We start from the raw sequence: 12918 nt of genomic DNA, 5'->3' as shown, positions 1-12918 counted from the left end.
CACCTTTTTCCACTGAAGGATATAGCAAAAGAGCATTCCAAGTTGTTCCATCATGTCAGCTCTCTTAGTTTGTTGCCTCAAAAGAAATGAGCTTAAACTCAAGTGTCCCTATGTGCAGTGCGCTAGTCTCTATAGCGACCTTACACCCCCATCTCTCCCTTTTACCAGGGCAGAGTTTTTCTTACACTTACATATCTCAAAATATGTCACAATCTTTTACTGTTCCCTTAGCATGTAATGTAACCCTAGGTAGCCACCCTTGAAAAAAGGATTTTCACAGTGTAAATTCTGCCATTTACTTCATACTGTGTAGCATTTCCTTAAATTTATTCCTTTTCTGCCTTTCACCTTTCTGCTTTAAAATATGGCATGATTGAAATTAATATGTTTTCCCTGATAAAAACGTATTTTTCCTTGATCTTGGTGTTGGCAATACATTATTCAGTGTTCCTTCTTAATAAAAGCCATTGGTTGTTCCATTAATCACAATAGTTATTACAACACTAAAGGTCTCGTTCATCAGAATGACTTGCAGAGGCAAACCCAAACCTCTGATTTCTCCATGCATCAGGATAATAGCTGTGGTGCATGCAAGTTATTAAACAATATTTAAAATACAATGTGTGGGTTTGCTTCTTTGGTTTTCTGTTTCTTGTTGTTGTTTGTTTGTGGTTTTTGTTTGGGGGGGTTCTTTTGGGTCTCTCTTTTTATTTTACTTGGAGCTTTACACTAAAGAAAGATTTATGAATGTCTTTCATTTTGTTGCATGTATGTTCTTGTGCGTATTTTGCACTTTCAGTAGAAGTCAGTGAGGAAATGAACCTGTTGGTTGTATCTTATTTCTTAAATTATCATAGAATGGCTTAGGTTGGAAGGCACCTTAGAGATCCAACCTCCCTGCCATGGGCAGGGCTGTCCCTCAATTAGACTCAGCTGCTCAAGGCCTCATCTAACCTGTCCTTGGACACCCCCACTCCCTGGGCAGCCTATTCCAGTCTCGCCACCCTTGTACTGAAGAACTTCTTTCAAAGATCCAGTCTAAACCTGCTCTCCTTCAGTTTAAAATCATTCCCTCTCATCTTATTGCTAGACACCCTTATGAAAAGCTGCTCTCCAGCCTTCCTGTAGGATCCCTTAGGCTATTGGGTGTCATCTATATCCTCCTTAAAATTACTGATGTAGTGCATGGACTTTGAAGACGTCATAGGTTTGGGGTTCATGCTATCTTCTTGGATGGTCATGGAAGAATAGAATCATAATCTAGGATTATGAAATGAATAGAATGAATAGAATATAGAATGAAAGTGGGCACAAATGTCTATCAGAGAAGATTGTGAAGCTGTAGAGCGAATCTTGGGATTGGGATTCCGTTTGAAATGTATCTTCTGTCGTATTGCAGTGTGTTAGGTTTCTGCTTGTGTATTCTGACATAAAATGGACATAAACCAACTCAGTATAAGGCAAGACAGGAATTTTATTTGATGTTGGTCACTATAGAAATTTTTGGAAGGTGTAAAGTTGCAGGTATAGCTAGAATGTCAAAATAGCAACAACAACAAAAAACTGATATAACAAAAAGGTCCTAGTATATGGGAAGATTTACAATGGATGTTAGGAAGAAGTTCTTCATAGAAAGAGTGATTGGCCATTGGAACGGGCTGCCCAGGGAGGTGGTGGAGTCACCATCACTGGAGGTGTTTAGGAAGAGACTGAATGGGGCGCTTGGTGCCATGGTTTAGTTGATTAGATGGTGTTGGATGATAGGTTGGACTTGATGATCTCAAAGGTCTCTTCCAATCTGGTTAGTTCTATTCTATTCTAAAATTGAGCTGTTAGCTGTGCTCAGAGGCAGAAAATGATCTTCCACTGCCAGAATTATTTTCTCAGTATGGTTAAATATTAGATGAGTCACCTCCTAATGAACACATTATATATATGGACAGCTGAAGAATGTAGAATGGGTTTAGTGCTTTCATGATTCTTCTAAGCCCTCATTTTTCTTTAAGTTTAATGCATTATGAGGCTTTTATTTTCTTTCCCTCTACAAACCCTTTTATTTATTGTATATAACTGCACTCTTTACCTGAATTATAAGAAACAAACAAGTTGGCCTAATTTGTGTTCCCAAATGTTCACTATAGAAATGAATTGGAGAACTAATTCTACATCATTTGAAAATATTTATGTCCTCCAGTAGAATTATGGATGGCTTATTGCTTTTGATACATATGTTGATTCTGCACTTGTTGATTAAGTTACCAGTGTTGTAAGGGCTTTATAGTGTTGCTACAGAGCTGTTTATATCCTTTGAGGTGTCTGTCCTTCTTGTCAACAAAAGACATGGGTCGTTTGAAGTGATATTTAGGTGTGAGTGTTTCTGGGGGAGAGGGGGCAGTTGTGTTGTTAATTTTGTTGTTGGTTGGTTTGTGATTTTTTTTTTGGTGTGGTGTTTTGGTTGTTTGTATTTTAATTATTTTTTAACTGTAAAACTCATAGCAAGGATCAGAGAACTAAGAGAGAGAAAACTGAGGACAGGCTTACCTAGCTGTGCGTGTGTGTACTCACACATTGGCTTATCAGGTCCAGTAGACAAGCTGTTTAATGCCTGAAGAGGAACAATGTGGGGGAAAAATGTATTTATTTTAAAAGTAAACTTTATACATAAAGCAGAAAAAGAACAAAACCAGATCCAATGTGGGGCTGATGGAAGAGAGCAACAAAGTTGGTGAGGGGTTTTGGAACATAAGCCCTACGAGGAGAGGCTGAGGGAGCTGGGGTTGCTTAGCCTGGAGGAGACTCAGGGGTGACCTTATTACTCTCTACAACTACCTGAAGGGAGGTTGTAGACAGGCAGAGGTTGGTCTCTTCTCCCAGGCAGCCAGCACCAGAACAAGAGGACACAGTCTCAAGCTGCACCAGGGGAGGTTCAGGTTGGATGTTAGGAAAAAGTTCTATACAGAGAGAGTGATTGCCCATTGGAATGGGCTGCCTGGGGAGGTGGTGGAGTCACCATCATTGGAGGTTTTCAGGAGGAGACTTGATGGGGTGCTTGGTGCCATGGGTTAGTTGTTTAGGTGGTGTTGGATTGGTTGATGGGTTGGATGTGATGATCTTGAAGGTCTCTTCCAACCTGGTTTATTCTATGTATGTATTCTATGTATATCAACTGGATTTGCTTTATTCTGGTGGCTATGATTTCTGATCCCAATACAAGTGGTGTGTGCTAGTGTTTGACCTGTAGCCTTTAAATAGCTTAACAGTGCTCTGACTATATTCTGTGCATCTCCCCCTTGAAATATGTTGAGAGTGAGACTGGTTGTGCAAAAGGTGTTAAAATAGGTTTAGAGGCATGCAGCTTTTCTGTCAGAAGCCACAGGTGAAGACATACATCAATCCTGGTGGTAGGCAGAGCAGGGAAAAAGAAAAAGCCTTGTACAACAATAGCCAGAATTGTCTGTTGTCAACACAGTTCTAGTCACAAAAACACAGTACTATATCAGCTACTCTGGTAGAAGTTAAGCCTGTCTCAGTCAGACTCAGTATAATTGGGAACTGTTTAGGTTTTGTCAGGACTCCCTCAGGTTCTTGCTTGTGATGTTATTAATGTTAACTGGGGTGTGCTGTGCTCAGGATGGGCTCCTGCTAGGTCGAGCTTTGTGTAGGCGTGTTCTTGAGTCTGCTGGTGTAACCCAAAAGCTACAAACAGGCAGTAGGAGAAGGAGGCAGATGAAGGGGCAATTCTTGTGGCGGTCACAGCCCTGCCCTAGCAGAATATGCTGTAACAGCAATACCAGGACTTCCAGGTGCACATTTGTGAGATCAGCACTGTGAGAGGAGGAATGGAAAAATACTGTCCCAGAGCAACTGGAAAATGCTGCTTCAGCTTGAGTGAAAAGAAACATACCTGCAGGGGGAAGGCTGGCTATAGGATTGCAAATGGTTTACTCTTTACCATCATGAACTTTAAGGTATGTTGGTACTCTGCAACAGACCATAGCCTATTTTAATATTAAGTGGAGGTAATTTAGCTTGATTGGCCATGCTAAGAAAATGGCACTATATCAAAAGAGTAGTAATTTTGATGTTTTCTTCCCTGTTAGATTAAGCAGAGGAGGCCACGTGTAGTGGATTCAAGACCATCATAATCTGCATATGACATAAGAAACCAGTCCTTGCCAACACCGCCAGGATTGGTCGCAGGCATCACATTTAATGGCTTTTCTGTTCAGTTGCTTTTGTGGGTGTTGAAAATGGAGAAAAGAAAAAAAAAAAATCCAAACAAGCTTTTCCCCTCAATCCCATGTAGTGCATTAAATAACATCCCAGTGGAGAGAATCTAGGCTATGGCTATCAAAGATACTTGAGCACCTTTTCAAGTATTTTAATTCTTTGCTTTTTTAGAACACAAATAGCAGTAGTGTGCATTATTTGGTTGCACTGAGAAGGAAATCTTTTTTTTTTGTTTTAATTAAAAGCCCTTTTCTGAATGTGGAGTAACTCAGCATAGGTAGCTAAATCTTGTACAAGATGGGAGCGTAGGATGCTGAGAGAGGAAACTCATCTGGCTAGTAGAAAAAGCAAGTGAAAAACCAAGTGATTTTAGAAGAACATTATTTCTTTTTGTTAGTATTTGCAAGTATTCTTTGATCAAAATGGCAAATCCCAACTGCTAGTAACAAGGACATTCATTGCTATGTGCTTGTGGTGAATAAGTAATATATTCTGTGCTGTGTAGATTTTATGCTCACAAAGTGGCAGTGATGGGAGGGCGTGAGTGAAAAATAACAAAGCATGAAGAGAAGGGAGGTGGTGTGCAGGGCAGTTCACTGCTTTTTGAACACGGTGCAGAATTCAGATGTATAAGTAGGATTATCACTTTCTACATAATCAAATCTTTTAGAGGGAAAAATGACAAGTATACATGTGAAGATACACTTCTGTAGGTTAAAGGGCAGCTTAGAAAATGCAGTGGAAAATCTGAAGTTATCCATAAACATCACTTACTGGAGAGTTGCTGTGTTCCCTTAGCCACAGTGCGAGATACAAGTTGTCCTGTATTGCTGTATTAAAAGGAAATATTTTGGTGAGACTTCAGAAAGAAATAGAAGTCAGCAAAGTTCTTATGTTGCCATATGTTTGCATTGTTTTTACAGTGAAATTGAGTAGCAGAGTCAGTAGTAGCAAAATTAATGACAGGTGACCCTTAATATGGTGCAATGATGACCTTTAAATTTAGGACTGCTCCTCAGATTGTTTCTGAAATATTCATTTGTATAAGCACAGAGAGACAGCAGCATTGTAATTGCTTTTCTTTAATATACATACCCTTGAAGTTAGGAGCCCATTTTGCATTATTTTGTGTTCTCTCCTGACAACCAGATTGTAGCTTTCTTGAAACAGTGCTCACAGGATTGCTTAGCAAAAGCCTTGAGCTTTGTTCCCAGCAGGTGATGATCTCAACACCTTGTCGTTAAGAACAAGTTATTGTATGACTAAATAAAGAGGCATTTTGGAGAACTAGCACCACATGAAGTAAGCATCCAATGGGAAGGTCTGTCAGAGAGACAGCCTTAAAGAATTAGTGGCATCATTCTGGAGAGTCAGGACAGAGAAAGCAATTTTCTGTGGCATTCCAGGCTATTGGTCTATGACTCTAAAGAAGACAGGTATCAATCAGACACGTATCTTGATGTTGTAGAGTCCTGTTTTTCAATGAACCTTATCTTCTGTTCAAAGTTCCTTGTGTATTTGACACCAATAAGTCCACATTTCACGTGATTTAAAAGACTCACAGAAAAATTGTAGAATCATATAATTGGTAGGGTTGGAAGGGACCACAAGGATCATCTAGTTCCAACCCCCCTGCCATGGGCAGGGACACCTCATACTAGATCAGGTTGCACACAGCCACATCCAGCCTGGCCTTAAAAACCTCCAGGGATGAGGCTTCTACCAACTCCCTGGGCAACCTGTTCCAGTGTCTCACCATCCTCATGGGGAACAACTTCTTCTTAACATCCAATCTGAATCTACCCATTTCTACTTTTGTTCTGTTCCCCCTAGTCCTATCATTACCTGACCCCCTAAAAAGTCTCTCCTCCTAGCCGCAAAAGGCAAACTTGGAGAGTTCAGACCTGTGTTTGGATTTCTTTTCAAAATTACAAGTAGAGCAAGTGCAACATGCCCATTCATGGCATACTGAAGAACTATAATAATATTTAAAATATTTCAACAATTTCTTCATTTTACTACTCTTATTTTTTAGGGTTTAATGTAGAACACCCCTGTATTTTTAATTGTTTTTCCTGTTACAAGTTATACACATCTGAGATTTGTGGTGGCTGTGAAATTAGTCTGCTTGCTATCTTAGCCTTTAATACATATCTTTACATATCCTTTAATACATATCTTTGGCCTTTAATAAATGGGGAAATTCAGGCTGGACGTGAGGAGGAAGTTCTTCACCATGAGAGTGGTGAAGCCCTGGAATGGGTTGTCCAGGGAGGTGGTTGGGGTGCCATCTCTGGAGGTGTTTAAGACCAGGCTGGATGAGGCTCTGGCCAGCCTGGTCTAGTGTGGGGTGTCCCTGCCCATGGCAGGGGGGTTGGAACTAGATGCTCCTTGTGGTCCCTTCCAACCCTGACTGATACTATGATGATACTATATTCCTACCTACAGCTGCAGCAATGCAGCTAGAAGGAAATTTAATTAGGAAAATGAGGCAGATGAAATAGGTAATGTAATGTATATGTGCAGTATGAAGAAGAGTAAATACACTTTTCATCTGAACAGTCAGAATAGAGACTGTGTTAAACTGGGCTGAAACTTTATCAGAAATGGATTTCTTTCATTTTCTAATATTACAATGTAATTGTCCTCCTTATTATGGGGGAATTAGAAAGACTGCTCTCATTAGGGAAGAAACGTCTTTCACCAATTATATTTAGTTTCTGTTTTAGCTGGCAATGACCTCCTCTTTATGTGACAAATGGAAAACCCCTGAGGAACAGACTTAGTGAGGTGATTCCAATCATCTGGGAAACCTTGTGTTGTAGTTTGAGCTGGGTGCCCCCCTGGTGCATTCACTTCCTGTGTCCAGAAGTCCAGCCCAGAGGGATGGACACAGGAAATTGTGTATTTCCTACCATAATTCTTTGCACCACTATAAGATCCAGTGCGGAGTCTGGCACTTCCTCTTTCCTTCCCTCTCCGAGACTTGGTAACTGGGGGAGAGATCTCCCGGCCATGGGCCTGATTGGGCCCAAGGCCACAGGGGGATGGGCAGTCTCAGGCCTGGCCAGCTGAGACTAGCCCAGCAGAGGGAGGGGGAAGAAGGAGCCCTGGGGGTTTTGCATGCACCCTCAGGTGGGGATGGGATCTTTCTTTGTCACTGCGCTTTGGGTTTTCTGTAACATTCACTGCTTTCTATTTAAACTTTCATCACCTTTGCAATCCGTTTGCCTGAGTCGTTATTTCTGCCTGTGGTGGGGAGGGGACCTGCCCCAACCCATTACATTTTTTGGCGCCCAACGTGGGGCAATCCGGCTCCACGACTGCCTTTTTCAATCCATCCAGGGTGCCGCAGCCAACCGCTTTCACGCGGACCAAAGCTACACGGATGCATGTCAGAGGCACGCCGCACCCCCCGGCTGGGCGCTCGCGTACCGAGGCAGGACAGCATCCGGCTGCACAACCTCCACCCCCGGCAGAGGGAGGAGCTGCGCCACAGCCCACTGAAGAAGCAGGGAGGCGGAGCCAGGTGCTCGGCGCCATTTTCGGAACACGTCCGAAAACACCAGGGAAAAATTTACAGCTGCCGCCGCCGCCTGAACGCAGCCCGGCTCGGGCGGTGCCGCCGCCGCCGCTTGAACGCGGCCCGGCCCGGCCCCCGCCGTCTCTGTCGCCGCGATGCAGAGTCCGAGTCACCTCCAGCAGTCGCTTGCCCGCTCGCCGCGGGTGTCCGCTCCCCGCAGCGGCCGCGGGCCGACCACGCTCTGCTTCCCGCTGCCCCTCCTCCGCTCCCTGCCGCTCCGCAGAGAACGAGGAGAAGGCAGGTCTCGCCTTCTTAGGCTACTCGAGCACTCTTAAGCTACCCTGGGCAGAAAGTCACAGAAAGAACCACCCCTCGCTGTTCCCAAACAACAGTAGGGAATTCCATGCCATCAGCTACGCACCAGCTATCCTTCTGCAGTCCACAGGAGTTCACACAGTCGCCCCGGTAACAAAACCTGAGCCCCAACTTTCCAAACCCAAACCGACGCCCAGAACTAAATTTAAACTCTCCATCTTTTGCAATCCGAGCTGCAGTTGGCCCCACGTTGGGCGCCAATAAATGTGGTAGGTTGAGAGAGGGCTTAGCTCTCCCTCCTCCACAGAGTAAGAAACCACAGCTAACTCAGTCGAAGAGCAAAAGCTATATATTTACAAGCATATATGGAAAGCAGGTTATATATAACACAATATATACAGGTATTTACAATATATACACAGAAATACACAGCAAAGACAAATAACACAACAAAAATCCCTCCCTCAGGGAGGGATCCCCTCTTTGGAACCCCCTCTCTCCCCCCCTTACCTCCCTTTTTCCCCAAAAAGGGGTTAGAGAGAGAGAAAGGCAAGTTACTAAGGAAAAGAGTTGTTAGCAAGCTTCAAAAGCCCATGCAGGATTAGTATTTGCTTATCTGAAGGCCAAGTCCAGCAGTTCGCAGAAGAAGCAGGCAGGGAGAACAGGCTGAAACACCAAACTCCCCCAACTCCCAAACCGAACAGAACTGAGGAAAAAATTTTCCAACCGCTTCACAATCTAAAGCTGAATTTTTGTTTATCAACCAATGAAATTCGTTTAGAATATCAGAATGTTTTGGTTCTAGTACCAAAAACATTAGCCAGTGTGTTCCAGCAGTGTTTGTTCTTAAAGGCACAGCCTCAAACGACCACACCTTGTGCACACACTATTTGCATTTCATGACCTGCATGCATGCACCTGTGTTGTATTGATTTCTGCTTGTTTACAGGCCATTCAAGCAATAAGCAGGTATCATTCCGATGACTAAAAACTTGCTCTGCTGGTAGCAGTTTCCTGCCTCGCTGCACTCTGGAATATTCCAGCCTTGCTGCAGTGTGTCTTGCCACACAGCCAGGGTTTTTTTCAGTTGTCCCCATTACTCTTCTCTCTAATGTGCTTTTTAGCATTTGTATTGGTTCTGAGCACAGATGATCATGCTTTACAGAAAATCACCAAGGATCACTAGGGCAGAAAACAGCTTAAGTAATATACAATGGATCATAAATAGTTGTTTAAGTGAAAAAAACCCAAATACCCTCTAATCCCTTTTCAGAACTGGAGAGAACAGGACTGGGAAGTCTGTAGTATTACTTAGTGTAACCAATATGGCTGACATATTTGTGTGAAACTCATGCTATGTTTATTTAGTCTGAGTCAAGACATAGAAATACATTATTCAGAGGTAGTATTATATTTTAGGCAAATAGAATAAGTTTTAATACCTGCATTAATTCTGTGCATGAAATTCAGCAGTGTTCTAAGAATCCTGAGTTAACCCAGCTGGGCTGTACCCTGATTCTTCAAACTATCACATAGTGAGCTGAGAGACCAGTGTTTTTACTTTCCTGATCCTTTCTGGGCTTTTAAAACAAGATGACAGTGAAATAAGTGACGGTGCGTGTGGTAAGTGCATTATGAATACGTGGTGTAGTCAGCCTCAATTCTGTGGTCTGCAGAAACTCTGCATGGATCCATGTAGCATTTCCTGAAAATTCATTTGAAAACTTTTTTTTTCAAGCAAGGAAAATGCTCATCAATGTTAGACAGCAGGGTTAGGGCTTATTTTGGCATCTGTTGAATATATTTTTACAGAATGTCAACTCAGCTAACAAAATCTTTATTGGCAATCTCTCTTGAAAGCCGAAAAAGGATGTATGGCACTGTTCTGCTAGGGCCATCAGATATGTGTTTCTCTCAATGCAGCTTAGAGATAATTTTAATAAGGATATTCCAATGATAAACATGTGGTCAGTAGCTGGTATTCTGAAGATACCCTTCTTTATGGTGTTACAGTTGATGGCAAGTGTATCCTCCATAGGTTCACTGGAGGTTTCATAAGCTTCCAATGATGATGTAAAGATCTGTGTAGTCACAGCCTTGATTTCCAGCAGTGAAGGAACTTTTGGGGCCCAGGTAATTCTGTCACTTCCCTACTGGAGCAGTACCTACTGGGTACAGTGCTGTGTTTGACTTTAGGTAAACCCAGATGTCAGTTCTGGAGTTTTGGCTCCATTCCATCATTCTGGTAGATTCTACCTACTGCTTTGTAGTACTAACTCTTCCCATTTTGAGATACTGAACGCTCAGGATTTCCCATGAATTTAGCATCTCCTGTAAGTAGATGTTAAGTAGAGGTCTTAAGGCCAGATTAGTAGTCTGCTATGAAGTCTAATAGAATTCCAAACCCTCGGGGTTAAAAGGGGGGAAATACATTTTTGTTGCATGGATCATAGCATAGTAGGATTCTAATGTACGTGGTTGAATATTCAGGGTATTTAAACTAGGCGAAAAGATCTTCATATTGAATTTTTTGTTCAAATAAAAATGTTTCTTATTGCTGCTGCTGGTATGGTGCCTGTCTCTCCCAAATCCACTACCTGTAGTGATGTTTTGGTTTAGTGAAATGTTATGCTTGGGGATGTTCTTGCTCTTAATGTGAATTTAACACCAATTGAACTTCGGTTTATGTGTGTGTCAATATTTGTTCTATTCTGCAACCTGAGAAATTTCAAAACAAACGTTACAGAGTGGGATTTGGTTATTTTAAACAGTGAGTTTAAGAGTCACCATTAGACTGACAGGACTCACAGGAGCTCCTAGTAATTTCAGACAGATAGAATAGAAAAATGCAGGTCACCAATTTCCAGCCTTCCTGGAGTCTCAGCTGTTGAAGCATGTGATCTAGGCTTTATTTCCAAGATCATCAACTTCATTCTGTAGCTTTTTATCCTTTTTTGCTTATGGCTATAAATGCCCAGGGGGCTTCTCCTACAGATTACCAATATCTCAGGTTCTCTGGCTCCTTAAATTGAATTTCGAATTATCAGACTTTAAAATCAGCATCTGTTGTTTGAAATCCTTGCTTCTGTGTTTAAGTCTATTCCATGTATTTGTACAGTGCTTCTAATTATCAGTAGTCTAGAAGAGAGAACAAGAAATGATTGGTAGTACTTTGATTTTTTTCAATAGTATTGCTAGATCACAGAATCACAGAATTGACAGGGTTGGAAGGGATCTCAAGGATCATCCCGTTCCAACCCTGCTGCCATGGGCAGAGACACTTTCTGCTAGACTAGGTTGCCCAGAACCACATGCATCCAGCCTGGCCTTAATAACTTCCAGGGATGGGGCTTCTACATTTGCTTTGGGCAACTTGTTCCAGTCTCTCACTGCCCTAGTGAAGAACTTCTTCCTCGTGTCTAATCTAAATCTACTATCCTCTAGCTTGGATCCATTCGCCCTATTCTTATTACTACCTGACACCTTAAAAAGTCCCTCACCAACTTTCTTGTAGGCCCCCTTCAGGTATTGGAAGATCTCATAAGGTCTCCTTGGAGCTTTCTCTTCTCCAGACTGAACAACCTCAACTCTGTCAGCCTGTCCTCATAATAGAGTAGCTCCAGCTGTCTGATCATCAGTGGTAGATGTGGTGGTACATTTGATTTTCTATCTACTGGACATACTAGCTTGCAATTTCATCCCTCCATGGTAGTCCTGGCTATTTAATGTGTCGTGCTCCTTTATGGAAACATTTTCTCCATTGCAAAGAGACCCATGTCTCTTTATCATATTATCTAAGAATATTCTTCCATGTTTTAATCAGAAAGAGAAACCTTAGCAGATGGTGGTTGATGCTTAAGAGAAATGAGGAAGATTTATTGAAGATCCTAATAGGGGATTTTTGTTTGGTTTCTTTTCCAGACATCAGGACTAAACAGCTGGTGTTTCTACTGTAAGCAGTTCTTCTAGTAGATGGTTAATATCTTCTGCTCAAGCATTTCCTTTCATCTGTGATTTTTCAAAAATAAAACAAGACTTGATGCCTCTTGAATGTCTCCTGCTTGTAGTCATGTGATTGGTTACTGTATTTTACTCTGAATTTTATATATGTTGGTTTTTCTGGTTTAAAAGCCTGGCTAGGTGCATCTGCTACCCTTAGTTTAATGTAGTTAAGTTGTTTTGTGGAATCAGAAACCGAAAAGCACAGAACTTCCTTCTAAAGACCAAGCACTCCTCAAAGACAGGTTAAAGCTGTGTACACTTAGAAGGGGTTGCTGCATGTACTTTTTGTTGGAGTAGATACAAGGACCTTAAATTAGAATAAATCTTTTAGATGAAGAACCAAGCTTGTGTCTGAGTGAAACCAGTAGACTGCAGCAAAAGACTTCCCCATTTGAAACAACTTGTAAAACTGAGTTTTCTGATGAGTCACTTAGTTCAAGCAAGGTAATGTTAGTTTAATGCTTTCGATGTGTCTAAAGTATTGTCACACGAAATTCTTTATTACTTCATATTTTACCCTGCAGCACCTTGGATATTTCTGATTGAATTAAATACTCTAGGGCTTAAAGACCTAAAATAGACACTCTTAGGATTGTGCCTTAGTTATTTAAGGAGGATTTTCATCCTTATCAGTAAAAAAAATTTGTGAATGAAAAGTCTTTGGCCTTCTCTGTGTAATAAGTAACATTGCACAGAAATATTGACTGTCTTTATGTTCAGTTGCCCAAACTAGAAAGCATGGATGGAAAATAATATGCTTTCCTTAATTTGACAGTATTTCTTCAACTGAAATGTTTAGTGGAGAAACTGATACTTAAAATGTAGTTTCTTTATTTTGCAGTCCTCTG

General features: G+C 41.6%; 1 protein-coding gene across 1 annotated transcript in view; it reads left to right on the top strand.

Moving 5' to 3' along the window:
• The window catches only part of FHIT (fragile histidine triad diadenosine triphosphatase), a 485898-nt gene that overhangs the window by 19200 nt on the left and 453780 nt on the right, over window positions 1-12918 (top strand). The gene's annotated exons all lie outside the window — the stretch shown is intronic.

Source organism: Dryobates pubescens, chromosome 1, assembly GCF_014839835.1.
Source record: "Dryobates pubescens isolate bDryPub1 chromosome 1, bDryPub1.pri, whole genome shotgun sequence".
Classification (NCBI taxonomy): domain Eukaryota; kingdom Metazoa; phylum Chordata; class Aves; order Piciformes; family Picidae; genus Dryobates; species Dryobates pubescens.
Note: the sequence above shows the minus strand (reverse complement) of the source record. Positions and strands in the feature narration are given on the sequence as shown.